General features: G+C 38.1%; 1 protein-coding gene across 4 annotated transcripts in view; it reads left to right on the forward strand.

Annotated features, from left to right (window-relative positions):
• Positions 1-7,379: 7,379 nt before the first annotated feature.
• The window catches only part of LOC143903777 (beta-1,4-N-acetylgalactosaminyltransferase bre-4), an 89,857-nt gene continuing 80,813 nt past the window's right edge, over positions 7,380-16,423 (forward strand). For 3 of the 4 annotated variants that reach the window (XM_077417688.1, XM_077417687.1, XM_077417690.1), the window contains exon 1: positions 7,380-7,760. The gene's annotated coding sequence lies outside the window, so the exon portion shown is untranslated. Of the gene's footprint in view, positions 7,761-9,367; positions 9,439-16,423 lie in introns of those variants that run through there. The other variant, XM_077417689.1, reaches the window with a different exon arrangement.

Below are 16,423 nucleotides of genomic sequence, written 5' to 3' on the forward strand. Positions count from 1 at the left end.
ATGTAATACATTTCTTTATTAATCCTTTAATAATAGATAAATTTCAAATTATATATAAGAACAGAAAATTGATTGAATTTGAATGAATATTACCCGCTATTGACAAAATCAACAATAAAATAAAATACATTACAGTTCTTTACAAATCTTTCATAAACAGAAGCTTTTTGCTAAAATAAGAGACACCAAGTTTTTCTGATCCAAGAGGATAAAAATTCTCATTATTATTAGGACATCCTTTCCCACCAAGAAATCATTGTTGTCTGATACTCCGGAACGACGAGATGAAGAGAATTGTTTCGGTTTCTGCTATCATCTGACTATCTCGAAAAAGGCCCCGCGGATGTAAATTGACTCGCCTCCAAGATACCTCGTTAGCAGCTGCGGGGGGACTTAGAGAGGGGTTGGCGACGGGAGGAGGAATGGTGGGTGGCGTGAAAGCGGAGTCGAGTGGGAATATATATTTTCCTTATCAGTTTTTGCACGGAGAGAGCTCGAACATTCGCACACACACGACTGGTCTAGGGTCGACGGCCAAATTTAAAGCCCGTATTACGCGGATCAGCGAGATATTTTATAGGACGAGACCAAAGGACGCCGCTGTCGAGACGGTCATACGTACGTATATATATATGTACATCGCGATAAGGTAAAAAAAGGCGAGAGATAAAAAAAGCTGAACAACGACTGTATTGTATTCCACTCTTATCTCCAGACATCGATGTATTATTTATTAATCTTATGTTATTATTGATGATAACATTGCGCGGCATTCGATTATGTTACGGAAATAAAACGTATTTTATTTGAATTTTCTGGATATTTTAGTTTAATGTTTGAGCAAAAAAATTTTGAGTTCTTTCGGGAAATATATACGTATATCGCAAACAAATTATCTTTAAAGAAAACGCAAAGAAAAAGAGATTTTTTGCTAAAAGTTTTAGGACTTAGGATCGTCAGGACAACTTACGTGACTCTCGAAGAGAGACTCTAGAGTCTCCGAAGACTTCAGTATTTTTGATCTGTTGAAAAAAAATTTCGATGCAATTAATTCGTAGATTTATCATATCTCGACGATTCGTGTAAACGTTACTTCAACGGCGCTCATTCTAAATAATTGTCGGAATTAACCAAAACACTCGCGCTAATTGCGATGGTAATTCTAGCCGTGGGAATTATGCGTGCAGCACACAAACTCCCACCTCTCGTCTGGTCTCGTAGAGGCTGAAATTACAGACCAGACTAATACAATGAGTAATATTCTAGATCATGAAGTTTGTTACTGTAGTAGATGCTTGCTGATACGAGAACAAAAAAATGTGATGCGAGCTAACGCGGTTTAATTCCACATTAAGTTGTTCTTTTCCTGTGACATTAATTGATAATGTTGGACGCGTGGCTATTAACGGAGCTATTAGAAAACGGTTCTAAATTGTTCGGTTGTTCTATTATCACAATGATGTGTGCAGTTGTTTAAGAATACGTATTGTTGAACATAAATCTCATCACGAAAATAATTATTAAATATATATGACAGACAGAGATGTAATTTTATATACAAGATATATATTTCATTTATATTACAGTATATTTCAATTTCAATTTTTATATTCCAAAGTATTTATTTACATATATAATATATTATTGTATACAATAAGGCATATACTCACACACGTCATATTTTAAAAAAAGTTAAACATAGTATTTAAATATTAAAATTAACAATTATATAAAAATACAATATATAAAATATAATATACCAATTAGCATTTAATATATAACAGTAAAATATATGATATATATAATTTAAATTCTACTCCTGTGTTTGATCTATAATTCTTTGAAATTCGGTCAATTTTGGTCAAAAGCAGTCGGCTCTATACAGAGAGCTTGATTTAAAGTGGCGGATGTCAGGTTGCATTGTCTCTTCTAAGGGGCTGCACGACAGAGGTGCCAGTGGTCTCATGCATTCCGCGCCCCAAAGTGCATTCCGCGTCTCGGCTCTTCATACTTAACACCCCGGTCATGCATAATACAACATGCATCTAGCAATACCGTACCGTTACCTTTTAGAACCCCGCGGGGTCTCAATTTTTCACTATTTCCCCTTCTGTCACATTACTCTCTAAATCTGAATCAGTGATTCAAATCAGTGGCATACTTTACACTGATATCAGTGACTATTCACTGATTCAGATTTAGAGAGTATATTTTATTCTGAAAATTATTAATAAACTCCTTTTGTTTTTGTATGTAATAGGTAGTCACGAAAGTTGATTATCTTAATTGTAATATATATTCGTCGATATTTCTCAAAAACACATTTTTTTAAAACATCTCAGGAAAGGCAAAATAAATATTTTATTTTTTGAACATATTAAATGATATTTTAATTATTAATAAGAAAAGAGCCTGATGGCTTTAATATATTTTTATATATTTTATATATTTTTAATTTGTGCATTTGGATATGCGTATAAACTCTTAAGAATTGATTGGTAAGACTTTCAAATTTCTAATCGAAACGTATATAGGTGTATAAAAGATCGCTTTTATGTAATTCGTAATTATATAGTGAAGAGATACAGTTCAAAAAAATTCTGGATTACAGTCTAGTCTCGAGGGTTAAATTCGGTGACTTTTTTTTTAGCTTTTTTCAGAAAGAGTTTAACTTTACGCTTATTCCTCGATCGTCCGAGAGAGGGATTAATGAAAATTCGGTACCGAATGGGATTAAAGGATTTAATTCAGAGGCGTGCGAAGTGACGGAACCGATGTACGGGCCTGGCACCTGGAGCTGGTGCACCGGACGCGAAATCGCGCGCACGTGAATATTCCCATGAGAACTTCACCGGGCGGTGTCTAGTCGCGTCGCACCGTCGACATTTCGCGACGTATATATACGTGCACTCACCGCGGAGATGCACCGACGCGACGGCTACATTAATTGGCGCATTGGAAAAGTGCGTGCATCCGCGAATGGAATTAATTCACGCGGTATATATTCACGCGGATGCAAGAACGACGATGCCGTTCTACGAAGATTATACGATCGCGTCTAAACCGGACGACGATGTCTTTGCCGAGTCTTGAAACTCCGAGCATCACAACGTTCGAGTAATAAATCACGAATGTTCGCATCAAGTCGAAAAAATTCTGAAGTTATAAGACGACGAATTTTTTGTATCATTAATTCTGTTCAGAATTTTAATGTGACTATCAACGAAACTTAAAATCCTTTGGTAGGGATTTGAGAAGGATGCGGTATATACTTAATTATTCTTTAAAAATTTTAAATTTAATGACAGGATTAACAATGAAAGGAATTTCTCACAATTAAACTGCAGGTCTAAACATTTATCTTTCTTCCGTTAAGCTTTTACGTTTTTCTGCGCACAAGAAAGATTGTTTGATAATTTAACAGGAAATGTTTGAAATACGCACTCTCTTCCATAACTTATTATTATTTAACTTATTCTGTAACGATTTTATGAATATATACTCTGTAGAATATATAGTATAAAACAGTAGAATGGAATAATGCACGATTTAAGTCAGTCTTATTCTCACATTTACAATTCGCGTTCGCTTTCGCAATTAGTCGCGTGAATAAAGTTTTTGCCGGAGCGAATGAACTTTTTTACCGTTCGTCCTTTAATTACACCCGGCTTGGTTGGAAATGCCGGTTCGGAATGACGTCCGGCACGCCGGGCCCGGCCTCTGACCGTGCAAGATTTCGCAGAGATACGTCAAGCGCGTATTTTTCGCGTAGCGTGGAACAGGATTTGCCTGTCAGCTTCGTTGCTAAATGCGGACGCGACGATCACGATAAGTCACGGGTGTACTCGCGCGAAAGCGCGACAAATAAAGCGCGCAAGCACATCAGGTTCCCGTACACAAGTTCGACGTGAGATAGATGATACCGATAAAAATCGTTAAATTTAAAAATTTTGTATAAACTTGGGACTTTAACTTGAATTTTTTTCAATTTTTATTTTACTTGTTTCTCTTTCGAAGTTTTTTAATTTAACAAATTTTTGTTACATTAATCTTTTCTACATTTTATTATGTTTTCATATAAAAATAATTTTATATCATATATATGTGTATTTTGCATATATATTTTATAAAAAATGTCATTGGTTATTATTATACGTAGAATATATTTCAATATTTTAACCTTTCATGATGTAATTTTTTTTAATACTTGGTCTTGTGTACGAAGACAATAATTTGGGAAGTGTTGCGAAAATAATGGCCGTCCGCGGGCTTGACAGGCAATTCGCCGCAATAACGGAAAATTTCAGCAACGTCGAGCGGAAGGAGACTTCGCTCGTTATTAATCAGTCGAGCAGAAAGCAGAATAGTGGCGCAAACAATAAACGGACAGGGGAAAAAAGAGGTCGGAGGCCGCGCAGATTTGCGTTCGGAAACTACCTCGCGCGTTTGATACTATAAGCGCGGTTATAGAGTTGCGTGATGTCGACGAAATGGGAAGTTGACGCTGCGGTGTACGATAGCGGTGGCTCGTTCGCGTGAACAAGCGTACGTATACAATCGCGTTTTGTGCGCCTTGAAAACGCCAGTTTTGACCATACTGTGTGACTAACGACGAGTTGGGAAATTGGGATGTACTTCGGGCTTTTTTTTTCACGTTGGAGATGGAAATATGCGTCGGATGGAAATTGAAATATATGACTAATCCCGCGCGGCTTTGACTGTTTGAATATTCAAGAGAATAGGTGAAAATTGTATCGCCCGTAAAATAATTTTATTGAAATATATTTGCGGATACGTCAATCAATGCGTCGTCGCGTTCTCCTAATCAGAAATATTAAAATATTGCAAATTGGGAGCGACTGAAAATACCCAATATCTCTTACGCTAATTAAATTTCTAGCGAAATCCCTCAGGTAAAAAAATTCGATTTCTCCTTTATTTCGTTCTAAGTGGGGTTTAGTTATTTTATGAAATTTAATACATAATTGATAAAATGTATGCATAGTATTGAAAAACTCTGGAGGAATACTTTGCAAAAATAATGTTTAAAATTATGAAGAAAAATTAAGATAATAAAAATTTGTTGCATGACTTTTAGCAGACTTTGAATTAAACAATAGCATGGATGGTTCGTTAGGGACTTTCAACAAGCGAAAAGATTCACAATAGGTCTACCGAGAGCAATTTGCGAGATTTTCTACGCTACATTCGGACGCATCCATGCTTTTTTTATTAGGTCCGATTCTCCGAGCTCGAATCCTCTCTCGTTCCCTGCTTTTCCTACAGTGACTCGAGCCAAAACCGACAAACTGTCCGCTTCGGTAGTCTCGAAAGTTTTTAACGCCGCGAGAGACGAGTCGAATGGGAAAGCTGCCGCAAAATAGGATTTGGTAGCAGGTAGGATCTCCCGGGGATTTGAGCGAAAGAAGCGCTTTTGTGAGCGCGCGCGTAGTACAACGCGAGTAAACGCGCGTAATGCATTCTTCCTAATCTCTGCCGAGTTCTGTCGTTTTATGCACGTATATGCATTGTTTTTCGAGCGAGGGAGGGAAAACACGTCCGCGCAATATCGCGAAGCACGCATAGCAGAGGCACACAAGGGTGGAGCAATTCAGAATAACTCCGCGGCGCTATTCTTATTTGCCGAAAATTTTTAGAACGAGATATCCAGGTACGTACGCTGCATACTCCCGTGATGCAAGAAACGTCCAATAGCAGAGTAAGAATTTAAGCGAGCTCTTTGGCGAAAACGGCGAGAGATGTTGATCGCGCTACGTAAAGACGTTATATAGAAATAACGAAATACATTTCCGCGTTGTACCGGCGTGCACCGTGACGATAAAAATGCCGCGACATTGATTTTTAACGGCTTCGCCTTTGACGACGAAGGTCGTATTTTTCATACGTGTTCCTTTCATATTTTAATTTCACGCAGGAAACGTAATCAAACGCAGCAGACCGAGGATTTCGTGCACCGTCGCGTTATGCATTCGCTAAGGCTGCCACGTCGCATTCAAAGTCGCGGATGTGCAACAATGCCGCCCGCCCTACTAATTTAATGTGCAACGAACCCTTTTTGTCGCTACCTCTTTGTACCTTCGGGGGAACAATGAAAACTCCTGATGAATGATTGAAACTGCTTCTTCGCGTTTTGTGTATATGCCTACTGACACACATCTTTTTGCGACATCTTTTTTTTCGAAAAAAAAAAAGATTATTTTATTCAGACTTAAACTTTCGGAACAAAAGCGGATGAGGTTTTCTAACAAGGAGAGAGTCATATGTTATTTTTTTTATCTTTTATACCTATCACGGATATACGAATATATGGACGGAGGATATTTTTTCAAGGTTGAAGCTCGAGGAGAAAGAAGATTGAAAGTCTGATCAACCAAGAGGTGCATGGATGATGGTTAATTTCACGGAGTACGGTCTCGTTTTCATTCAAATTGATTCTTCTTCTTTCGACTTTGAATTCTTCTGTTATCGCAGCCTTATTATTCGCTTAACAATCTGGCATATTGTAGAATAACATTTTTACTATATTCCAGGATATTTTTAATTACGGAATAACTTTAAATCGATGTCTCGATTAAAATCATGCCACAGAACGTGAAAATAAATCTGAATCTACGTGTAATTAACTAACAATAAAATAGCCACTCCTCGTTCAAGGGAATGTCTTAACGCTCCGTCCAGATATTCATACGTCTATGTTAATATTTTTAATAATCTTGGCTCTCTTAGAATAGAGGAGTTGGGAGTGGACTAGTATAATCCACTCTTGTAAAGAAATTAAATATACTATAGGAAACCCTTATGGGAAGGTAAAGACGCGATAATTAACACGACCATAGAAAAAATATAATAAAATATCTTTAATAAATAAAAAGTAAAAAGATGATTATAACGTACCACAAGTCTATTAACTCCGCGTCTATTCAGCACGGAAAACAGGTATAAGTCGATTACTAATCGAGATATAATTGCGAAGAACTTTTAAGACATTTAAAACGCGAGAATTACCGCGACTCCCCTGCGTTTTTCAGATAATTATAATCGTATCCTAAATCGTCGCTTTTGTCGGAGGAGAGGGTAATCTGGAGCGCGCTGAATCGACTTGACCTGCTCGCACCTGCATGAATAAGCTCTTCGTAAATCAGTCCGGCGTCTCGCGGCGCAATCTTGTCATCTCCACTCGTTCGCGGTCATGCACCATCAAAACGATTTCGATTTGTATGTCGAAGTTCGCGGCCGCGCGCGGGCCAATCCGGCGTGCGCGGCGACTCGCGACCGGTGCGGCGCGCCGCCGCGCCGCGCCGTCGGCTCCCAGCGGGAGCGGGAGAGTGACGGGCTGACGGGAGCACCACCGGCGGAGCAGCTAGGCGAGCCGCATCGCTCGAGCACGTCAGTCGTCAGTCCGCATCGTCGTCCCGTGAGGAGTGCGTCGCGCGGTTCGCACACTCCGTCGAGTGTTCTTTTCCCCTTCGGTCGATTCTCGCACATTTCGAATTTTGTCTCGCCTCCGCGCTCGCATTTTCCCCCCGGGTTTTTCCCTCGCCAAGCGAGTCACGTCTCGCCCGGTAGTCCGAGACGGATCCCGGGACGGATCGTCGCGCGTATATATACGTGACGCGATTCGCAAATTGACGTTCGCGAAAGTGACGCTGGGAGGAGAAGGAGGGGGAGGAGAAAAAAAAGTGAAGTGACTCGAGCGGCGAGAAAACACCACCTTGATATTGATTGCCGGCGAGATAAGGGTAAGACGTTTTGCTGATACTCTAATCTGGCGTTGAAATAACATACGGAACACATGTGTATATGTATACTCTCTAAATCTGAATCAGTCATCAGCAGCACCATTCACTGATTCAGATTTAGATATCATCTCTATCTATCTCTGTTCCCAATCTCAATTCACATAATTTTTTTACTAATAAAATCTCATTTTAATTTAAATTTGAGACGCTATCGATAAGATATTTTAAAACTGAATAAGCTGCTCTCACAGATCTTTTCGAAAAGAAAAAAGATTATCTCCGTCATTCATGAAAGAATCCTTGAATGGTATAATTAAGCGGGAACGCGGTCTTTACACACGCCGACGATTCACGATCGTCAACAGTCGCGGCAACGGTCCTCTCGTGTTCCCCGCCTTTTCAAAACACAAATGGTCGGGCATTTTCGCAAGGGACACGAATAACCCGCGAACGGATCGTGCGGTCCGTATAAGAAAGAGGACATTGAATTATTGCCGTTGCTATACATATATCCAGCGAATGCCGAGCAAGAGCTATTAGGTTTTCCGGTTTGAGGAGCGACGACGGTATAGGGGCGCAGGGGAGCCCCTGTGAATGCAAAACCGGTTGCATTGAGAAGGTCAGTTACTGCATCGGCGCCACTTTGTTCGGCGATCTTTATTTCGGTCATGTGTTCCTTGAAATTTTTAGGGGTCCTTGTCTCCTAAATCCTACAACCACGTTCCGAGGGTCGTATATAGGACCTCGGCCGAGCTCGAACCAGGCAGACTTTTCAAACGCCGTTGAACGAGTTTAAAAACTGGTTTCTTTCTGCGCGTTTCATTCGGGTTAGCATAATCATTTAACGATCGAGGCTTGTATTATACATATATTCTCGGATATTTGTTACAGGTATTAACACGAAGAGTAATGTGGTAAATAGGCCAACAATACGAGCTAAATAAAAAGATGTTCCAGTGATAAATTAGTTTATTCTCAACATAAATATAAAAAATTGAGAAGAGAAAATTATACTTACGATATTAATTACAGGTATTAATTACGAATTTTACATATACGGACGTATAAGTTAGAGCGAATCGTAAAGTTTAGCGAAAGTTTAATAGTAAGTACGACGATGGCGGGGTTTCTCCAATTTTATATACTCTTGCTATCCACTTTTAATGCGGCACCTGGATAGCGGCACTCATTGTCAGTCGTAAAATAATTATTGTATAGTATTGATAGGGAAAGGTTAACCATGGAAAAAGAAATAACAGGATTAAATAGTAAATGGGAAGAGAATTACTTTATTAGAGTCATTCTATTGGACACGTTGAAACGACGCAGGGTGCGCGAGGCCCAATCGCATCGGTATGAAAGCGCGCTCGTGTGATGGCGAGACATGTGTGATATTCTAGGATCAATAGAGAAAGAAAAGAAGAGAGGACTAGTCGACTTAAACGAGGGCTTCGATGGATCTCGTTTGAAGCCTCGAAGGCCAAGGCTGCCGCTTACGCCGAACTGCGAAGCAAAGAAGGAAGAGAGAGACCGGAATAGAGAGAGAGAGAGAGAGAGAGAGAGAGAGGGAGAGAGAGAAAGAGATGAGCTATCTGACACGTGGGCGAACTCCGAAGACTCACAAGCTTGAGCGTCGCTGAAAGAGAGAGGGAGAAAGACAGGCGAGAAAGGAAGAAAGGTAAGGGATTACGTAAGGCCTCGTGCGAGAACGAGGATTGAAGGGGAACTGCCGCTTTGGAATGCAGCCCGTAGATTTGTAATGATTACGTAGCAGCCGGCACGTTCGATCTTTAACCTTTCTGACGTTCGTAGCGCTCGAATCGACCTTTAATCCTTCTAATGCGATCTTTTGCGAATGTGCGAATTTTTTTGTTGAAAATATTGGGAATCAGTATTTATATACCTTCGACACGAATAATTTCGAGGCATTTTACTATGATATTTAATATAATATAATATATAATTTTTTGGTTATTATATTAAATTGAATTATTTGATATGTATAATTTATCTTTTTATACAATATATTATTTTTGTGTATTATATATATTTTTTATATATATTATTTTTCTACGCAATAGTTTTTTTTTACAAACTATCGCTTTAGCAATAGGTAATTGCCGCTAATCCTAATTGAATCTAGTTTTACTATGTTGCGCACAAAGCTGCAATACAGAAAAGGAGAGCAAATTGCTTATCTAGGATTAGTTAATATATGGTCGATGTAAACTGACCTAAATAGATAGTATTAATTTTCCATCGACGGTTGGAAAATCTCTAGGTGTGCTGGGACAATTGGAAACTAGGAACTATAATTAGCGAATATTATGTAAATGGACCATTATTTAATTAGTGCACTGATTCAAGTAATATTCACTAATTTAAGTTTATTGGTATTGCGATAACCGTAAATATTCGTAAAATTCTTTAATTCCGAGAAATTACTCCGGAAGAGGTTATCATAAAAAAAACCACTAAAATTAAACCATCTAAATTTTCTCCAGTAATTCTCTTAATATCATTTATTTTATTAATCAATTAATCATTCATCCGTACATATTTTATATTACATTACATATCTATTATTTGCTCTCTGGAAATCTCATTCGCAAAAATTCCTTTATTTTCGCACACGTTTAACTCAGAAGCTGATGTTTATATATTGAATCTCGTACTTCTTTGTTCAGTCTTTTGTATCGCCAATCGAAAATGATTCCCGACAGTCTCGCCGTGTAATCCGCTAATGCGTGCCAAAAATAACGTACTCTCTCGAGATTTTTTTGCGAGTATATGTGTGCTCGTTGCAATCGTGGTAGCCGCGTGTTATTTAACGCGCCAGATGTCAGACTCGTTACACGGTGTCGCGCATTATAGCAATTTTGTGGATTGCGAGAGGAGGACGCGAAACCCACTTGATATATCTGAAAGCCCGTCAATTGGCGATTGCGAAGTCGCGGCGACATGGCGCGCGAATTATACGCCTCCGCGTATTACGGGTTCATTTTGTACGGCTTTCGAATACAATCGCGACGGGAGAGCCAGAGAGAAAGAGTGAGAGGGACAGGAGGAAATTGAAAGAAGGGGCTGTAGAGCCTACGTAGAATTTGCACGAGTCCACTCCGTATTTGTTTGTCTCGGTATTTCCCCGGAATGACATCCATGATTAATATGTCACCATATACTGTTGTTATTGATGTTATATATCACATTTTTTGCGATTTAAATGCCTTTAATCGTGAATATCGTAGCCATTGTTTATCGCACTTATCATAATGATGAGTCTCTTAAATGTCTGTGATATTTCCGTTTCGAATTAAGCACTTTGCGCCTTATCGCAGAGGAACTCGCGTAAATCACAACAGCTTTTGCGTAACGTCTCTTGCTCGACTCATCGATTTATTATTCTCACCGCGCGTTTTATCGCTATAGATTCTTATATCTAATTATACCGCGCTCAAATATTGATCAGGGAAAAATTGAGTGAAAATTGACTGTCGTCGGGCAAAGAGTATTAAGAATATCATGCCATGCATAAATGAGATGACACACGATCGGATTCATTCTCGTTAGGTATACATAGACGCGCGACGTGTATGCGGTCTACTCGACGCGCATCGTGCTTATACCTATTTGACAGATAACACTATCGTCGAGGGCGAGAAGTCGGCTATTAGGATAAAAGCTGACGAATCGCGTAGCGCTGCCATTGACCTGTCGCGCTGATGGTAGGATGACATTTATCGCGCTTATCTTGATACTCGTGATACCTGACTAATATACACAATATACTTCTTGCAATAAGTACTTATAAGCGATATTATCCCGCTTCTTGTTATTGATAAGGTTTTTTTCCATAAGCAAACATACAGATACGAAAGAGATGAGATAAAGGAATAAGAAGTCATGAGGATATTTATTTAAAAATATCTATTGTACTTTGCTTCCATGGATTTTATGAATTTCTTATCGAGGTAAATCTTGTTAGAATTTTTCTTTGAAACATCTGTTATCTCGCATTTTGTGATTTTATTTGTAAATTAATAGAATACACAGTATCTTTTTTAATATATGAGATTTTTTGTGGGCTGTTTATCTACGAGAATTGTTTGATTGAAAATTAAATTGCTCGATTGCTTCAAATTTTTTTTGTTATGTTTCTGTTATTTTCATTTATTTTACTCGTAAATCGAGAGAGCGAGACAGTTTATCGATGTGAAATATGAGTTTCTGATTGTGAGCGAGATAAAGTGTTTATATTGGAAGCAGCTAAATAATTACGAAATCCGGCCTTTTTTTCCCTTAATGAGACACGACGAAATAATAACGATATACTATATGTCGGTGCTGGTAATCGTTCCGTGTAAATGGACCACAAACACACAGGATCACTCGGTCGCGCTTGTCATAAATCGTGACGCCCCTAACTAACGTCAGCGTTGAAACTGTCGCCGCGCTCTACACACGCCGCGCGATAATTGAAACGCGCGGCGCGCAAAGTCATCACTTTGCCTGTAAATTATTTTTTATCACAGTGCGCGTTATTTCCCCGGGGATATTACCGGGCGTATGTGCTCTCCGATGCTTTCCGAAGCTTAAATTCGCTATCCCATCGCGTGCGTTATCGCCCGAAATATACGAGCGCGCGTTTCGGGTAACGCTTGTTGGACCGCGCGCAATGCGCAGGGATTTCGGTCGCTTCTTTGTTTCCGGTTGATGTATCGCGCAAATTTCATTTCGCGATGCATCAAAAGCAACAGCGGGAAGTGATTGTTTTGCGGTATTAAAGGATCGTTGATTAAATTCGACTGCCGTCGAGAACGGCAGTCAGATTGAATTAGCGAATGGAATTTTTAACGGATTAGTAGATTTCAAGTACAGACGTACAAACGTTTTCTCTCCGTGACATTTCTTGAATCAACATTTGAACTAACGCATACTTTGAACTACAATGCTGCATGGCTAATATGTTTTTCATGATTCTGCGTTACGCTTTAATTTTTCCATGATAATGGAGTTTCCGTCATAATATTATTGAAACAGTAATTTGAGACGCAGTTTCATGAACGACGGAAAGTTTATTAATAGACTAACTACATAAAGAATGATTGCACAACAAGGATGGAAGGGGAAGCAAGAGAGGGTATATATTTATCTCATTTATTTATTCTCATTAATAATTCTTCAGGCAGAAAGGCTTTTATATGAAAGGCAATAATTTTGCAACGGATATTGCGTGTGACGATACGAAGAAAGTGTGGAAATATTAAGTGTATTTTATAGTCGCGATGAATGGTATTTTTTACTATCATCGAGTTGCACGTGTATAAACGTTCGCTCAAACGATAGCGATTTACGCCTTTCATAACGCTCGCACAATTCGAGTTACGAAGAACGATCTCGTGGTTACCATTCAGCCACGCTCTGGTTCCCCATTATATCATGAATACGTCATGGAAAATATCTTGTGAGGTTTACATCCATTCATCGACGATGACCAAATTGCGCATTGTGTGTCGTTTTATTAGCTCGCCCGGATAAATAGATTACGCTCCTTACGTATGTTGTCGTTTCAACGTGGCTCTACAAAACGAATCGAGGAGCTAGCGTCAACGACTGGAGACAACTGAAAGCGATCGGCTTTCTTCCGATTTATTAGAAACTTTTTAATTATATATATATAGACATTTTATTGAGAGATTTATCGAGATGATAATATTATACGAGTAAGGAATTAATATAAAATATTTCTTTTAATCATAGTTCGTGTATCAATCTTGAATTTCATAGTAAAACTCTTTGTTATTGTGAGTTTTTAATTTTGAAGAGAGAAGATTGGTATTTAACTCTGAAGTTTTGTTAAAAAATTAGTTTTTATCAGTGTGCGCATAATTAAGTCAAAGCCAATTACACGTTAAAAGATATGTCGTTACATTTCCTGCATTGACTGATTTGCGATATGTATGCCATTGCCGTGAGATTGCACGTATTTAAAAATTTTACACAAAGTTTAGTTACAATGACGAATTGAACAAATCTTTGAACTTCAATCCATTCTAAAATTTGATATAGGTATAAATATTTACAAAATATTAACTTATTAATACGGTTTTTTAATATCCTTAGAGAGAACATTAGAAAAATCTAGATTTAAATTACTATTACGCGAGCGCGATCCGCAGAATGGCACGAGTTTGAGCTTCGGAATGGCACGATCGCGATCGTTATTCCGCATACGGGTCCGCTTTATCACGGCTCGCTTACGATGGCAGGCGCGCGTTTAATCGCATCCGCCAGCCTCACGGATCGCGGATTGTTATCGGGCCAATTACGACCCGTCGACGGTCGCTTTAAATTGACGACGACGATGAAGACGACGTTGGTATTTGCCGCTAGCGGCACCTGCTCTGCTGTTTCGCACTTATACGACTGCATTGTTTACAACGTGCAATCCCACGGCAATGGCATACATATCGCGCGGTACAAATCGGTGCGGGAAATGCATATTAACATATCTTTAACGTGCGGCGACTTTGACTTAATTACGCGCACAACGACCGATAATGAATTCAAAAAATAATAATGATTCAAAAAAATTTGCGACTATAATGTCGATCTTAAGTGAATTTCTGTTAAAGAAGAGTTAACTTCAAATCGTTTATTTATCGCGTCTGTAATTTCTCGTCTTTCCGGCGCATTGATTAAGGGGATCCTAAAGTGAAAGCTGAACTTCCTCGACGTCGGTAATGTCAACATTTCTAATCCTGTTTTCTATATGTCATATATCTATATCTGTTCTTGTCTAACGAGAGGCATCTGTCCTTGTTTCGATTGCTGCGCCATCTCTCGCTACACGCAATATCAACCTGAATGTGCTTTTGCACATATAAAAGTTTATTTAAACTAATCTTTTTTTCTAGGCTTCCAATCTTAGATCTAATTGCACGATATTGTTCTTAAATGTTGTCCCTAGGTCATTGCGGTCTAATTTTGTGGATATTTATTGTGGAATTTTTGTACAAAGCAAATATTGTCGTCACGTATACCAAAAATTAACAAAAATATTAATTTTTTCTCGTTTTCGATATAACGTCGACCACCATGACCTAGATTTTGATGCGTACTTTAATTCTAGACAAGAATTTTGCATTCCTATAAAGCCAATTAAAAGTTTAGTGCTAAGAAAAAAAGCCGGTATTACAGACGGCTTTAGGATCCCTTTAAGTGAAAAAAGGGAGAATCATATTGAAAATAAAGCCTGTATTTTAGTCGGGAGTTTTAGTATGTCTCGTGTAATTAAAATATGCCTGAACTTTCCAGCCAACGCGACGATATAAGCTAGCACGTATATACTTTACATTCCACGTACGTATACTTTATTTACGTGCACTATACGCCCTTAGAGGGTTTGTAAGCGAGAATAAATAACCAACCCGCCTATTCATTGCGCGGTCTTATAATTGCCGTCTATTTTACACAAGTTCTCACGGGACACTTTGGCTTAAAGTCTCCCGAGAGTGAATCGGTAAAATACTACTGATGATTGTACTAATCTGATCTGATTAAATTATTAGCTCTTTCTATAAGATCTCCAACTTTTGTATTTATTTTGGATTACTTCTATACATATGTTTTTTAAATTATACTTTTATAAGTACTTTTTAAAGTCTCTTTTAGATGTTTATACAATTAGGTAAGATATTAAGATTTCTTATTTATAGTTCCAGAATTTTCACGCATTAAACTTCTATTAGAAATCGGAATGTACCAGAAATTAGAATTTCTGATTCCTATATATATATAATTTCAAATTTATATCACATAACCTTTGATGTTTCTCGGATATATCAAACTTTCTCGTCTCGGGACGACGTATCTTATTACGACTGCTGAATTAATGAAACCGTTGGTGTGCAACTAGCTTGATCGGGTAAACCTCAGGAAACAGTTTATCGTATAATGTTGTTTCGTCAAAGCATAATTCCACATTCCTGATACTCTGATAGTGAATAATAATTAGTATAATTAGCAATATGCGGCAGTATAATAACATTGAGAATTTATTTAGTATACCTCGATACGGCATAACGTGTATACTTTCAATAAAATGCAAGAGTGAGTGCATCTTTCGCCATAATTCATGCTATATGTAAATAAGTATGCACGGAGGTGCTTCCCCCGTGTGAATATTACGCGAATAACTCGGAAGAAGCGTATTTGAAAAAAAGTCAGATTTTATATTCTCCAAGTGACACAGCATTAACGTTAATCATACTATATAGTATGTCCCAGAAACCTTGATGTCAATTTTAATATTTATTCTTCGAGGAATATATAATGAACGGAATAATTAAAGTACGATAAAATAGTAATGGAATGATAAAATGGAACAATTTGAAATTAGAATAGAGAAATATTATGCTAGATAATTTTTCTACGATGTTCAAGAATGATATTTTGCAGTTTTTTGAAATTATAATAGAGATATAATTATGTTAGATAATTTCACTCCTAAAGAGTGAAATCTTACTCCAAAAGAGTGAAATCTCATTGGAGTGGCAGTATTCCCACTCTAAGAAATTTAGAGAGCATCAGTTTTTACTAACTCAAATACACGAAATTTAAAAAATTAATGCGATCTGTTAATTCCGGGTTTATTACGGTTT

This window comes from Temnothorax americanus, unplaced genomic scaffold (genome assembly GCF_048541705.1).
Source record: "Temnothorax americanus isolate GAGA-0224 unplaced genomic scaffold, ASM4854170v1 Scaffold5, whole genome shotgun sequence".
NCBI classification, from domain to species: Eukaryota; Metazoa; Arthropoda; class Insecta; order Hymenoptera; family Formicidae; genus Temnothorax; species Temnothorax americanus.